General features: G+C 23.9%; 1 long non-coding RNA gene across 1 annotated transcript; it reads right to left on the minus strand.

Annotated features, from left to right (window-relative positions):
* Nucleotides 1–10,746: 10,746 nt before the first annotated feature.
* On the minus strand, nucleotides 10,747–11,720 carry LOC137826947 (uncharacterized). The gene is made up of 2 exons (XR_011083626.1): nucleotides 11,359–11,720; nucleotides 10,747–11,131 (listed from the first exon to the last, which is right to left on the minus strand). It is a non-coding gene; the product is annotated as an uncharacterized lncRNA (long non-coding RNA).
* Nucleotides 11,721–16,024: the final 4,304 nt, after the last annotated feature.

The raw sequence follows: 16,024 nt of genomic DNA on the forward strand, positions 1-16,024 counted from the left end.
CAAAATCAGGTGCAAAATAACAAAAAAAAACTCATCTCACTTTAATCCAACACAAAACATTTCAAAAATAGGTGCAAAATAAAAATAACAGATCACTTCAATCCAACCCAAAATAGTGCAAAAATAGGTGCAAAAAAAAAAAAAACTCCTTAAGTATCTCAAGAACCAACTCAAATGCCAAAAAAACAACACAACCTGCATTAAATCATAACAATTCAGATAAATTTGTACACCACAACAACCAAATGTCAATAAAAAAAATAAAACAATCATTGCATAACTGATTATGCTTCAAAATGAAGCACATAATTGATTATCTAATGGATTATGTGCTTCATTTTGAAACATAATTGGTTAAGTAAGAAGTTAATCCATTATCGTGGCATGCCTTATACCTCATGCACCCTTTGACAATGAAACCTTCATCACTATCACTTTGCACCACCAACTTCAGAAGCACGACCTCAAGCAAGAACGAAGTACGAAAGGACCACATCAAGCAATAGGAAAACACCATAGTACGAGAGCTCCATTGAAAATAAAGAACTCCATCAATTGTTGACGCAAAAGATCTTGTTTTGATGAATCCAATTTGTCATGAAGATTTGAAAGTTGTGTGTGTCTTTGTAGATTTTGTTGTATCTCTTTACAATACTTTAAGGTCCAAGTTAACTTCAAAAGTTATTTGCTTGAAAAGTTTTGTTTTCTAAATCTGCTATATTTTTTTACTAAGTTGATTCAAGATTTAATCGGTTAAAATTACTTTTATTAAAATCTTATGACTATAGTAAGTATTTTTAGCAAATTGATTTATCGTATCAACAAGTTGAAATTACTTAATGTTTTTAAAAATTTGATTTTTTTTTTCTATTTTGTCTTTTTGTTTTTAGTGAAATCAACAAGTTGCTTGCTTTGATAAAAGGACTTGTTTAAGATATCTGTTGATTTCTTTTGACAAATGAAAATAGTTAGTTATTTCAAAAAATCAATTAAATGTTTTTAACAAATTTATGTAACTATGACTAATCAAATTTAATTTGATACAACTATTTTCATTAAATGATCAAACCGTATTTGCAATCATTAAAATCTTATTTAATGGCAAATTCAAACGCAATAAATGATTCCTCTGCAACTTTCAGGAATCTTGCATGCATGCATGCAACATTAAGGAATCTTTGCCAAAGTCTTTTGCATGCAAAATGAAAAAGGATAAGGGTAATTTTATCTTCTTCACATTAACCACCTGTCTTTCTGCTTTTTTTCTTCACATGAATTCAAGGAAGCCCACAACTCATCCTCTTGCAAGCATGCAACATTAAGGAATCTTTGCCAAAGTCTTATGCATACACAATGAAAAAAAGATAAGGGTAATTTCATCTTCTTCACATTAGTCACCTGTCTTTCTTATTTTTTCTTCACATGAATGCAAAGAAGTCTAACACTCATCCTCCTGCATTTTCGGGCTTTCATTTCCTCACAAATAGGGGGATCCAAATGTATATCATATTCGTTTTGTCATCAGGTAAACATTACTCATCCAATTACAAACACAATGTAAAATAAAATAATAAATAAAACAAATTAATTAGTTATAACCAAAACATTAACTATAGTAAAAATTATAATAATAAATGTTGAATTTTTCAACTAGATATATGAGACAACGATAATCAATATATAACTAGAGAGATTTATATCATATATCTTATAAGTTAATTTATATGACAAACTTAACATAATTGGTATCCAACGTAAGACGTGTTATATGAGTAAGAAATGCATGGCTAGAAACTTAAATTTTGATGGTAAGTTTATAAAGTTTGATAAGAATTCACATTTACCTTCTATTTAAATTTAGTTTTTTATTATTGTTCGGTGTTGGGAGGTGGGGATTGATGTTGTTTGTATCTATTCATTTTTGCTTATTTGTGGAGGGAAAAAGGGAAAGGGGAGAATTTTGACCCACAAAGGTAGGAGGAAAATTGATAAATTAAAGTACAATTACCAATTTACCCTCAATGAATGTATGCATTTACAACGATGGTGAACGGAAAAAAAAATTAAGACCAATGTTTACATTTTAGGAAACTTAAATTTAAATTAGAATAATACATAAAATAGTAATTTTAGAACATATATATATATATATAATAATAAGTTAGGTCATAATTAATTATGTATTAAGGGTTAATCCTTATGACTCAATTCATTATTGTATATATGTTCTAAAGCAAGGGTAATGTTATTAGTTTAAAGCAAGAAAATTAAAATATAGTAACACATGCTACACGTAAGCATGGATGATGTTTGTAATACATGCTTTTTTTTTTCAAATATTCTAACATAATTATTTACTATTCAAAATAGATTTTAAACATAGACTCTTTCTTCCTACACATGCCTTCTTCTGCCACCCCTACTAAATGTAAAAATACCGTTTTACCAAGTGCACATTAGTAATGAAATACTTAGATCATGCCAATTACAGGGCTATGCTTTTGCCACCTCCATTATTGCTGTGTAAAGCTTCCAGGGTTAATATTATTTATATCAGCACAAATGTATCTCACAACACAATGTTGTATGTCCACCATATACACATTATAAACATTTTTTCGATGTATTGTGATGCTAAAAAAGTATTACAAAACACAAACTTCTTTTCATTGTGACATTTATTTTGTTTTTTTTAAAAGGAGTTGGAGTAAAATAATTTGATAAAAGAAATCTTCATAAAATAATCACATATACATAAGATGACATGCAATAACAAAATATAACAATAAAATGAATTTTTTTTCAAATATATAATACATAATTAAAAATACAAACTACCCTTAAGTTTTCTACCTTCACTATATGCATATTCTCGAAATGTCTTTCTCTTGTATAGGTCTCATTACTATTTTATATCTTATAAATCTTATTGTAGATATCTCTTTTCTATAAATATGTTTAAAGATCTTGAATCATGTCCAAAATTTTTATATATACTAAGTAACTGTGTATTAATGTGTATCTTTATTCTTTTATAATTATTATTTATCCATATTTTTTTTATTTCTATCATTATTATTATTAATATGTATTTTTTATTTTTATCATTATTATATATATGTATTTGTATTTATTAAAATAAATTATAAATTCACTCAAAAATTCTAATTCATATAAATTTATGTGTTAATGTATTTTTTAAATATCAAACTATATCTGCCATTTTTTAATTTTATTATTATCATATGTATATTTGTATTTATTAAAATAAACTATAAATTCATATTGTAATATTTTAACTCATTGTAAATTTATGTGTATTTATAACTTTTAAATATTAACATGTGTATTCACATTTTTTTATTTTTATCATTATTGTATATCCACATTTTTTATTTTTATGACTACTATATGTGTGTTTTTATTTAATACATAATATACAATTTATTTTTATGATTTATATGATTAAAAAAAAGTACAATATTTATCATGATTGCTAAATATTATAATTTATTTGATTTTCATACGAAAAATAAAAATTGAAATACAACGTGAAATAAATAAAAAATAAAAAAAGGCATAATGAAAGTGAAAGAAAAAAAATAAAAAGTTCTTTAGTGAGCCACAAATTTCCAGAGAAACAAGCTAAATAATTTATATATGTTTATTTATATAAATTCTTTTGCATAATACTTAACCATTTGGAAAACCGTTTTCAAAACAAAACAAAACTATAATATCATTCTTAAAATCAATTATAAAGAATATTACTTTTATATATAGATATAATCTATTTTTATTTATTAAAATAAATTATAAATTTATATTTTAATATAATATACAAATAATAATATTTTATTTAATTTTAAATATTAGTTTACATACAATTTATCATTTATTTAGATTATTGACATATCATAAGTATATATGATCCAAATTCTCTAATTTTTTTTTTTAAAAATCATGTAATTTAATCATTAATATTAATAAAAATAAATTTTAAATTTATTTATTTTATAAAAAGTTAAATTGTATTGATGAGATATTTATGGAGTTTTACTTAAATTCATATTATATTTTAAAAGAATTAAAGTAACTACCTACCAAATCACTTTTCAATTCAGAGTTGAATTTGACTCATTCTTTTCGCATAATAGATGTAACGTACATGAGTTCCTTTAAAATTTAATATTAACTATTTTTTTTAATTTTAAATTTAAGTAATTATAAAATAACAAAATAACTAAAATAAAATAATAAAATGAAATATTAATAGAAGGATAAAATATGAACAAATTCTGATTTTGATAGATTAAAAAATTTATAATATATTTTAAAATATTTTAAAGATGTACTGAAAATTAAGAAAATCCAAGTAGTATTTTGTCTTCTTTTTAGGAGAATACACAATGTTTTATTAGTGACACTTATTATTATATCCAATTTATAACTGTATGTTTTTGTTAATTGACCAAACAACTTCTACTTCTTTCAAACTTTGTTTTAATAAAATAAATTTATAAAAAATAAAAATCATGATTTAATAAAATTTACATATTATAAATTTTCATGGAGAATAGTATTTTCTACACCAATACTTACAAAATTAAATTTTCTATAATAATTATGTAAACTAAGTTAATTTGAGTGAATTTTTTTGAGATAAAAAAGTTACACAGTATTTATTAAAAAAAAATTATTATTTTTTCTAATTAAATTAAAAATATATTTTGTTATCCTTTATTTTAAATTTTACTTTCAAATGATACGGAAAAAAAAAAAACTTTAGTACCAACCAAAGGTTTTTATGTACCAATAATAATATCAAAATATATTAATTTGTCAAAATAATATTAACTATTTATTTTAACATATTAAATACATTATATTAAAATATCATTTTTATCCATGACGGAAAAGAAATGTTTTAACAACTTATATTTTAAATTAATAGTAATTATTTATTTGAACGTAACAAAAAGACTACCTTAATAATCATCACACTTTTCTATAAAATTCCAAAAATAAAAAATAAAAAATAAATAATAAACTTGTATCTATTAATTTTTTTTTTCAAATTCTATTTGTTTTAAAAAATAAAATCTGGTAACGATTGTTGTTATTCTACAAATATTAAATATTAAATATACACATTTTCATATTATAAAAATATTAAATAAAAAACAATTTAAAAAAAATAAATAAATAAATAAGAGTTAATGATTCAAGCCATATCACATCACATGAATGTTTACACACTCTCATTGATTCCATTAGAACTTAGATCAACACATAAATAATGATATTTTTACAAAAAGGTTGATTCAGATTGTTATAGTTATTGGAGAGGAGAGACATAAATACCAAATTATTATAAGGTAGAAAGGGGAGTTGTTATGACATAATAAAAACTCTATTTTCATGTAAGAGACAGGTAGTCGTCGGTGACTGGAGCATAATAGCGTGCATCAATGATCGAGTCACGAAGTTGCGCCTATCTCTTCAATTAGGTGTCAAACTTCTCCGAGTTGCGCATATTAAACCTTCTTTTCAATAACTTCAACGGAACCATTCATTTGTCACTCTCCAAATACACGCTCTTATCCGTTGAGAGAAAACATTAAGAAGAACACTTCTCTTTCTTTCACCTTTTTCTAATTCTCCAAAAACAATTTCTCCTAAGAAGGTTGTGCGTTTGTGACTTAAATTAATGAGTTGAAGGGAAGCAGTTAAAGAGACTTAAAATAAGGAGTTAAAGAGAAGAAGAGAATCGTGAAGGTTAACAAAAAAGTAGAGAGTTAAAATATTTATGAAAGAGGGGGTTAGAAGGAAATTTTAAGTTATTTTTTAAACTCAAATTGTTTAATCAAATTAACATATTAGTGAATAGTTTTTTTTTATTAGATTCTAACATATTATTAGATTCTAACGTATTTGTATGTATATATGGTATCAACCTTGATAATGTTTATTGTAATTCCTTTTAAATAAGAAAAAAATTATCTATTTATTTGATATTTTTGCAAAGTTGTTATTTTTCATATTATTTCTTTTTAACTATCATACTATCAATCATATTTATTTTATTAATTCAACATTATAACATAGATTATGAGTAATAAATATGAGATTGTTAAGTATCATAGAACATAAACATCCGAGTATCTATTTTTTATAATTGATAAAATATTAAAAATTATAAAAAAAATATGAATGATGGATTAATGAAGAAATTTGTTAATAGCAATTTTTTTTAATAATAAAAAAAAAAACATTCCAAAAATCAATCTTTATTAAAATTTATATTTATAATATATTTGTATTTATTAAAATAAATTATAAATTTACACTCTTAATATAAATATACGAATAATAATATTTTATTTGATTTTAAATATTAGTTTACCACAATTTATCGTTTATTCAGATTATTGACAGATCTTAAGTAGATTCGATTTCTCTAAAATTTTAAGTAAAAATCGTGCAATTTAACTATTCATATTAATAAAACCAAATTTTAAATTTATTATTTTTCATAAAAAATAAATTACATTAATGAGATATTTATGAAGTTTTATTTAAATATCTACTATATTTTAAAAGAATTAAAAAAATTTAAAAATTAAATAATAAAACTAAATATGTTAATAAAAGTAAAATGAGTAATTAATTGTATCCACTTAAATAGTAGTTAACAAATAATTTTTTTCAAATTTAATATTAACTTTTTTTTTAATTTTAAATTTAAGTAATTATATAATAATGAAATAATCAAAATAAAATAATAAAATGAAATATTAATATTAAAATAAAATAGGAAAAAAAGTATGTACACGTGTATATATATATATAATATGAAATTATACTATAAAAAATATAAATATACTCACAAGTTTAATTAGATAAAAAGGCAACAACTTTTTAAATTAAAATATTATCAATATAGTTTTGTCGTAATGTCTAAGATACACGTGATTTATAAAAAGAATTAAACTAATGTTCTAAGATATTAATAAAAAAAATCTCAATATTATAAATATTAGCATTTTTTATTATCATATTTGGAGAAATGTATTAACAATGTTTTTCTTTTAATATATTGTTTTTCAACGTACTCCTTTTCTTCAGTTTCATATAAATCTCACTAAAAACTTAAATTCAATTATTTATAGTAAAACAACACACGAGATCCTACTAATTATAAATATTTAACATGAAATTAAATTAATACAAAATCATTTAGTTATATATATAAATTTTAAATTATTAATTTTTGAAAATAAATTTGAATTTTGTTTCCCAATAATTTAAAGAATAAACAAATTGTACTATTTGTTTTTCTAAAACGATATGATTTTAAAATCCTATGGGCCTGGTTAATCTCTTTCACACTCAATCAGGACTGTTCTTCCTGCACCTCCATATATTTTCTCTCACTTCCATAAATTTTCGTATTTTAAAAAATATCTCTCTATAATATTATAATATTCTGAATTATGTAATCTGAAAGTTTATTTTTCAAATTTGTAATTAGCTTCTGAATTATATAATTCAAAAGTCCTTTTTAGCTTCCAAATTATATAATCTGGAAGTCTTTTTCCAAATACATATCCGAATTATATAATCTGAATACTATTTTATGGAGTGATACAAGAAGGATGAAAAAGTATTTTCATATTTTATATGAGAGTAACGGAAAAACCTATAAAGGTGCATGAAGAAACAGTTCTGAATCAGACCATAAAATGATCAAATACTCCAAATTAGGATTTTCTTCTCTCATCCCATAATATAAAAATAAAATAAAATTAAAGAATCAGTTCTAATATAACATTTTATACTAAATTTAAAACTATATTTTAAAATATATAATCTGAGATCTTTTTAAATCACGAAATCTAAAACTACTCAAAATATATTTTATATTACATAGAATTATATAACGATGTCATGAATTACATAATATTATTATAAATTATATATTTCAAAATATAGTTCTGAATTATATATTTTAAAATTATATTATAAATTATTTAGTCTTATTTTAACTTACACAATTCAAAATATATTTAGAATTACATAATATTTTTCTTTAGAATATATTCTAAACATATTATAACAATGACACATTGACATTTTTATATTACGAAAGTGAGTAAAAATATATGAAAATTGAGAAAGAAATAGATAAAAAAGGAAATTATAAGAGAGATCAATCCTGTAAATTTAGCACAAGAGTGTCATATCACTAACTTCACATCAAACAATATTCATTAGGAAAGTTTTACACCTAAGAAATATAAGCATGATTAATATCCACATATAATTACAAAAAACGTGTTAAACAAGTTTTTCTATAAAAGCTTTCAGAAAAAAAATAACTTCTTTATAAGTTTTTTTACATAATTTATTCATAAATTAAAATTAATTTAGTCATAAAAGTAAAAATTAGAAAAATTATATAATTTTGATTTTTGAAAAAATAATTTTAATTTTTCTTCTAAAATAGTCATAAAAAAATTAATAGAAAATCTCATAGTATCTATAAAGTATGATATATAAGTAAGTGAACCTTATCTAATTAAGTTAATTTTATAGGTTTAATTAGACTCATTTCTTAATATATTATCAAAGCTTATATGCTAAATTATAATATATCATATTCTTAGTCTATACCAATCAGAATTGTTTGAAATTCCTATGGTAAATCTCAATTGTACGTCAACAAGAACCCAATCAAAAATTGAGTTTCTTTACTTGAAAAGTCGTCCTCAAAATGAACCATCAATTCTAATACCCGTGTTAGATATTTTAAGAGAGAATTCACTAGGAAAATTCAATACTAATAAGTCACAAATCAACCTATATAAGAGATTACGACAATACTCCTAATCCAAAACTTTAAAACAATGAATTTGTGAGTTTTTTTTTTTTTATATGTTTGATGTTTTCATTTTTACTCAATGTAGGACTCAAACTCAAACTTGAATTTTCTAATAAAAGACCTTATATTGATTAGATATAAGAACAAATTATAATATATGAATAAATGCAAATCTCATCTTATCAAACTCATTTTATGAAGTTGGATTAGATTAAAATTATAATAAAAATAACTTTTACTATCCTCGTAACATCTTACTTTATCTTCTCATTTACATCTTAATAATATGTTAAATTATAACAATAATTAATGTTGAAACTAAAGTTTTGTTTAATAGAAGAAGAAAAACCAAGATTCATTTGACATCCCTTATATTTTTCTTACACTCATCTTATAACTATATAAATTATTATGTTATTATAATACAATATTTTATTAAGAAAGGCACTTGTTAAGTAGATGTTTTTGAGAAATAATAGAGTCAAGATATATTTTTTCGGAGATAATATATATAAGAAGTAGGCGAATAAGAAAAAAAATAGCCGAGAAGGTGACTATAAAGAAATTTGTTTGATTGAAAATAAATATAGGGAAAAAATAAAAGTAAAATATACAATAAATTATATATCCATATGTAAGCATTTGATTTGTTATCTTTTTTGAAAAAAAAAATGAAAAACTTTAAATGAATAAGCAAATGTTTGTTTAGAAACATTTTTAGTCTGAAAATTCCGTCAAACGTGCTTTCTAAAAGAGATTCCAAACATGATACGAATATACACTATTCAACTAAATAAAACAATACAATTACACAGAATTTGGATCCTCTGCAGCTGAAATTCTCTGCTGTGCAAAATTATAGCCCTTCATTTGTTTTGTCGTGGATGATAAAGAAGAGAATATGATCAATGACTAAGTTATTTTGCTCCAGAGAATCTCTGCTGAATTATGTATGATGTGGTTTATTTACTGACAAAAGTGACCAATCTCAGCCATATATAAACTTTTAGTAATCATGGTGAATTCTCAAGGAAAAACTTATCTAAATGACTTGATGATAACTACTGAATATATGTTATGCAAAGAACATTAGGAACAATGATTTTATGTTCTTCGTTAGACATGAAGAGTTGATATAATTAAGATTACAATTACTGCTGAACTTTTAACGAAAATAATTGAAGCACAAGATTAGTACAACATGTCATTGATCAAAGAATTTCAACTTTCACTGATATAACTACTTTGTTTGTCATTTCAATAATCTAGATTATGTTAGTTAATCCAAGCAATTAATCTAGTTAATTTATTTATCTTACTACTAACTAACAACAATTATAATCCACCAACACTTTGGTAGCAGTATCAGCAAGCTTGGGAAGCAGCAGAACAAAATGGAGTGATTTGATTAACACAGCTTAATCAGCTATAGTTCACACAGATTAGTGCTAATAAAATGGAAAGATGCAGATGCAGAAAACAATCTGTGGGGAAAGAAAAGTGACTTAACCTTGAAAATAGTAATGAGACTAAATCTGATCTATTCACTGAAACGAACTGAACTGACATTAGCTTGGTCACATTTTGATAACTCCAAACTCTGATCCTTCATGCTTAATTTCCTTGTTGAACAGATATTTACTCACAATCAAATGGGAAAACTATATGTACCAAAGTCAACATGAAAAACAAATGTATTTAAGTGAGCACAAACATAGGTTGAGAATGAGCAGATACAACAAACACCATACATTCCTTAACCATATACAAAACAACAAAATACATTCTATGACCATAGCTCCACACAACTCCCACCATGTTTGTGTAAATATATTGTTCATCTTTAAAACAGACACAGAGAAGAGCGAGGAAAAGAGATAGTTTGAATTCCATATTCTGTAAAAAGATCATTAGATCTGTGAATCAAAGTGACAGAAAGACAACATAAAAAGCTTCCTCATGAACACGAAAACATATCTACCAGAGATTAACCACTTTATTCCATGACCTTCCCATGTACTCCCAATAACTATAATTAAAGTCAAAATTAAAAAACAAATAATAAAATATTGTTCCCACCACCCCTAAGAATGTTACCAAATTCACAAGCTTTGCTATCTTCATTTTCCAGAACAGAAGCAACAAATACCCCACAAGCATCACGATTCCCCTCTGACCATTCTTGCTGATAGATCGAGCCACACATTCTAGAATCCCCATAACCCAGAAGCCAATACGAAGTGGGTCCTGCAAGCATAGTGAACTCAGCAGAATTAGTCCTACTCCTTATCATGGGGTAGTGAAATTGAAAATAAAAATTGAACCTTGCCATCCATATAAACTAGAGTTTAGGCATCTACTAATTCAACCCAGAAAACTAGTGTATTAGTATATATTATTTTGCAATATTAGTAAACTACATGGGATCTATAATAGTGTATTAATATAACTGATAAGTAACACACATTATTAACCTTTAGATATGGAACATTTGATTCCTTCTTTCTGGGCAATCTGGGTCGAAGTTTGCGGACAATTTTCATGAATTTGGTAGTGAAGAATCCTGGTCGGTGTGCTGGTTGTGTGGGGTGTGAAGCGAATGTTAAGGCGAATTTAGGAAGCTTGAGGAGAATGGAGAGGCGGAAGAAGGAGAAATTCCAAGTGGGTTTGTAAGTTGCAGCGACGAATCTGAGTCTGAAGTTGAAGTTGTTGGCTTTGGCAGTGACGTGGAGTCTCCATGATTGTTGTTGTTCTTGTCTCTCTGATTGCATTCCAAAAACCACAGTGGAAAGATAGTACAGTACCACAAACAGTAGCCCTGTGTTTGGTCTCCAAGGAGCCGTTAGAGGCTTTCAGGTTTTAAATGGCTGAGGAATTGGGATTACATGGAATGAAGGGAATTTCTTTTATGAATAAAGTTTATTTCACAATTTAATAATAAAAAACTTATCATTCTACAGTATTTTTTTAAAATAAAATATTATGTTATGATAAAATAATATTTTTTAGATGTTAAATAGATAAAACTAATAAAAACACTACAAGAAAATCATTAAATAAAATCCAGTTCTAGAGAAAAAATAATTAGTTGTTATATTGACTAAATTAAATACTATTTTAGAGATTAAAAAAATTATTAATTTTTAAATTAGTATCTAATTAGGTACCAATATTTTTTTAACAAATTTAGAATATAAATAATTGGTAGTTAAAACCTAGGTAGGTAATTAAATACCAATTTAGAAACTATTTATCAATAATAGAAACTAATTTAGAAACCAATATTTTTTTAGTCTCTAAAATGATTTTTAATTTAGTCACTATATCAACTAATTATTTTTAGTCTCTAAAATTCATTTCTATCTAATGATTTTCTTGTAATAGTACTACATTCTTATAAAGAAATTAACAACTATCAAACTTGATTGTAAGTTTAGGAATCTAGTCTACCCTCATATAGATCATTTTAACTCTATAATTTGCTAGCTCAAATGATAACTCGTTACTCAAGCGGAAGTACTTTTCCTCAAAGTGAAAAAGAGAGAGAATAAACTTTTTTCTCTTATGTATTATATCTCAAACTAGAAATTTTGATAAAAATAAATTCTTTTTTATATTGTTGAATTTCGCTAGAGTGAGAATTGTATTGCTTAAATGAGAATTGTATCACTCAATTAATTTTTATAGGATGAAATTGATGTTTTTAAAGTAATAAATGTCATGTATATGCGTATATATAATAGATTAAAAAAAACTTAAGATGTTATTTGATTAATAATTTTTAAAGTAATAAATGTCATGTATATATATATAATAGATTAAAATAAAACTTAAGATGTTATTTGATTAATAATGTGAGATATAAGGTGTTTTATTGATGTAAAATTGTGAATATCTGAGTTTGATTGATGATAAAATGTGAATATGATATATTGTATATGTGAATGTGTGTGTCATATTAATGTGATGTTTTGTGTGTCAATAGTTATCAAAGAGGTACCATTAAGATGTTCAATAAGAATTAAATGAGGAGATTGATTGAGATATTTAAAATCTAATGATACACTAAGTCAAATAGACAAAAATATCATATGATGAGAAAACTGATCAAGATTTCGTATATTAAATTGAGGGTGAAAATCATCAATACTCAACTATAAGTATAGATATTACTCTCTCATTTGAGATTGTTAAAATGATCTACATTAGAGTAAGCTAGATTGCTAAACTTCCATCAAGTTTGATAGCTGTTAATTTCTTTGAAAGAATGTAGTACTAATATTTTGGGATCAATTTATCTTTATTTATTTTATATGAATGATTGATGTGATTTGTGATAAACAATTGTTAACAATATCCATATATTTAATTGAAATATTAGTTTTCTATTTTTTAGTTATGTTGTATTGTATTTTTTATATGATCATACAGAAAAGATATATTTAGAAAAAATAAAATTATTATACTTTTTTTATTATGAAGATATTATTAGATTTCCTATAATTATATATATATATATATATATATATAATCAAGAATTTTGATGTTATTTTTTTAATTTTTGTATATTTTTTAAAAGGTTTTTAATAGGTTTAAGTATTATAAATGGTTTATGTTTACAGTGGTTTAATTATTTTTGAGGCTGCATGAAGGAAATTAGTTTCTATAGATTAAGAATGTCTTTGCTAAGAAAAAGAAGCAAGTTATTATTTTAATATATGATAATTTTGGCAAGATTTTGTCTTAAAGATATTTGACGACTTAAAAAAACATTTATAAGTTTTATTTGTTATGTATTTGAAATTAGTATAAGATATTTAGATATAGGGAACGAATATTATATTGAATACCTTTAAAATATTAGGTTCATGCAAGCTTAGGTGGGAATTGGAAGGGAGTTGGGTAAGTTAAAACGACATCTAGTAGCCAATAATTGCAAGGTGGAACTGTTGATATGATACCTAATATAGCTAGTTTATGGGTTAATGTATGACATTTCCATGTGCAATCCACAATCCCTTCAAGGTTTTACATGCATCCTTTTCAATGCAATCCAAATACTTCAATAAAGATTATCCACTTTCATATTACACTATATTAATGTAAATATGATTTATTTTCTCACTTCCAAACACCAATTAAATACTATTTTATTCATATTTTTCTTCAATTTAAATAATAAGAACATTTTATAGTATATAAATAAGTGTAAACTTCACTTTTTCAGTCAATTTTATAAAATTGAGTTATACTTAAAGTTAACTCCTTAAGATGGAATAAGTATCATTTAAATCATATCTTAATTAAAATTTGTTAGATTTATCATATCACCTATTATCGAAGGAGACCATCAATAATTAGAGATGATGTCATTTCATAGTTGTACTTAAAATTGAAGAATTATGAAGATACCACACTTTGAACCCAGTGGATTGAATGAGACTGGTTGTTTAATGTTTTATTGAGTTTGGTTTGATTGTTTCCTTTTTTAAGTTGGAAGGTGTCCCTTGGTAGGAGGTTGGTAAGACGCTAACTCATATAAGGGTTGGACCACCCCTGAAGTGGTTCCTATTTATTTATTTTTTATTACTGATAAAAAAAAATGTTGATAAAAAAAAACTTTAAATATATTAATATTAATTTAAGATAACTTATAAAAAAAAACACCATACGAGATATCATGAAGTTGGCCCATTAAAGATAACAGGTAGCAACATCATTTTGGTTCACATGATCGCTATGTATAGCTAACTTAAAAATTGGTAATCTTCAATTCATTTTCAATGCATCTCTCTCTCAATTAATCTGCTAACTACGAGTACTCTAGTTATTATGTAAATTTCTGGAATTATTAATAAATTTATCAAATGTTTGATAAGAAATATTTAGTTTATTTAAATAAATAATTTTAAATATGAAATTCAGTTTATTAAATATATGGGTCGAGTTTTATAAACTTGACTTTAAAAGGTAGAGATTAATTGATTTTATGCGTGTTATAGTAAAAATGTTAATTTTGAATAAGAAAAAGGTGTAGCTAAGTAAAGTATTGTTTTATCTTAAAATAAATATCCTTACTTAACTATTACATGATTTTCCCCACTGGTTTTTCTTTGTCATTTAACGTAATTTTGTTTATTGAATTAAATTAATACATTTAAAAATACTTCAAGACCTTATTGGTTATATGGAATAAAAGTAATCAAGTTATAGAATCCACATTTAAATTAAACTAAATAAGTTGAATTTAAATCTTAAATTTTTCTTTTTGAAACAAATTAATTAAACTTAAAGGTTACTTTTGTCATTTTATGTATCAAACTTAAATTATACCAATTCTTATTCATTAATTTATACTCTAATTAACTAGAACCATTTTGTATTGTCTTACCTTAAAAGTCAACTCAATTTTCGTAAAAATTGTATCTTCAAACCAATTATTAATCTTAAAAATAATTTTTAATTGAATTTTTAGTTTGATCCATGTACAATTTTGTTTATGAAGTATTTTTTAACTGATTAAGTCTTTCTATTTTAAATTTAAAAGTTGATCATTTTATTAGTTTTCTGCTGTCTAAAATCCCAAACTTCTCTTTATCTATTGAAATGTTTGTTGAGTTTGTGATGCTTTTAAAATATAAAATAATTTTAAAACTTCAGAAATAAAATATTTAGAAAATTTTTAAAGTAATGAAGAATTTTATAGGATGTATGATTTAGGCAGGGTAAAAAAATTAGATTTAAAAAAAAAATTGGATAAAAGTTGATGTTTTGATTAGCGAATTTTGTGTAAAGAGTTTAAAATAATTCAAACTCAAGTTAGAATATTTTGAATGAAAGGAAATGAGAATTTGAAGGCTTTATAACACCATTGATTGTTATTTTTGCATAGTTTGGAAAATAAACAAAATTATTTTAAACAACTTAGACTCTTTATTCAACTCCTTTCTCTTGATCATATTTAAACTCTATTAATCCACACACTCTAAATACATTTATAGTTTTTTCATAATATAAAACTTCTTATATACACTATTCAAATCCAACACAAGATCGACCCTAATAATTACTCAAATGACTTTAGCTTATCATCAAGCAATGACATATTAGTGCGCAGAGATAAAAAAGAACCCACTAAGA

Source organism: Phaseolus vulgaris, chromosome 8 (genome assembly GCF_000499845.2).
Source record: "Phaseolus vulgaris cultivar G19833 chromosome 8, P. vulgaris v2.0, whole genome shotgun sequence".
Taxonomy (NCBI): domain Eukaryota; kingdom Viridiplantae; phylum Streptophyta; class Magnoliopsida; order Fabales; family Fabaceae; genus Phaseolus; species Phaseolus vulgaris.